The sequence below is a fragment of the Sapajus apella genome, unplaced genomic scaffold (assembly GCF_009761245.1).
Source record: "Sapajus apella isolate SASKATOON/1434 unplaced genomic scaffold, GSC_monkey_1.0 scaffold49, whole genome shotgun sequence".
NCBI classification, from domain to species: domain Eukaryota; kingdom Metazoa; phylum Chordata; class Mammalia; order Primates; family Cebidae; genus Sapajus; species Sapajus apella.
Window position 1 is genome coordinate 12,976,983 of NW_022436989.1, and position 756 is coordinate 12,977,738.

The 756-nt window shown below is 47.1% G+C and overlaps 1 non-coding gene across 1 annotated transcript; it reads right to left on the reverse strand.

Moving 5' to 3' along the window:
- Positions 1-393: 393 nt before the first annotated feature.
- On the reverse strand, positions 394-522 carry LOC116526212. Its single transcript, XR_004258028.1, has one exon. It is a non-coding gene; the product is annotated as a U8 small nucleolar RNA (small nucleolar RNA).
- Positions 523-756: the final 234 nt, after the last annotated feature.

Consider the following 756-nt stretch of genomic DNA (forward strand, 5'->3'; position numbering starts at 1 on the left):
CTGGAGGAAGTAGGCAGGAAGCCGTTCTCACTGTGGCGTAGGATGGTGACTGCTTTGCTCAGGCTCAGCCTGCAGCAGTGGTGGGACTGGGTTCTGATTGCTGGGTCACAGGTGGGTGCTGCCGCCATCTGATCAGTCACTCTGGTCTTCCACCTTCTCCTGGCATGGGAGGAGACAGAGGCAGGGCAGTGGGGGAAGGGCAGGACTCAACAGCTCCTTGGGTGGTCTTAGGAGCATGTTAGCAGCAGTTCTTTTTTTTTTTTTCTGAAAGATTCTGCTAAATGGACATAGAACAGTGTCATGGTTAGAGGCATGACTGCCTTCAAATCCCAGCTCCACCATAGCTTAGCTGTGTGTCTTTGGAAATACGTTTAGTTCTTTAAGAGATCGTCAGGAAGATAGGAGCAATCAGGGTGATGTGAGTCCTGATTATGCAGCAGACATTAATCGTATCATGCGACTCCAATCATGTTGTCCTAATACTGCCCTCCAAACAGAGGTAAGGGTTATCCTACCTGACAATGGATAAGTTCTTTGATGTCTCTAAACTTCAGTCTGCTCCTCTGTAGGATGGGAATAATAATGGCACCAATTTCTTAGATTCATTGTGAGGGTTAAATGACGCAATGTGCCAAGTCTCCTTGGGTCTGTGATATAATATATGTGGGGTCTTACTATTTATCCAAAAGCTGGACACATCAGAGTTGTGGAAATGTGACTTAATCTCCCCTGCTCTTCCCATCACACAGGCTTTGT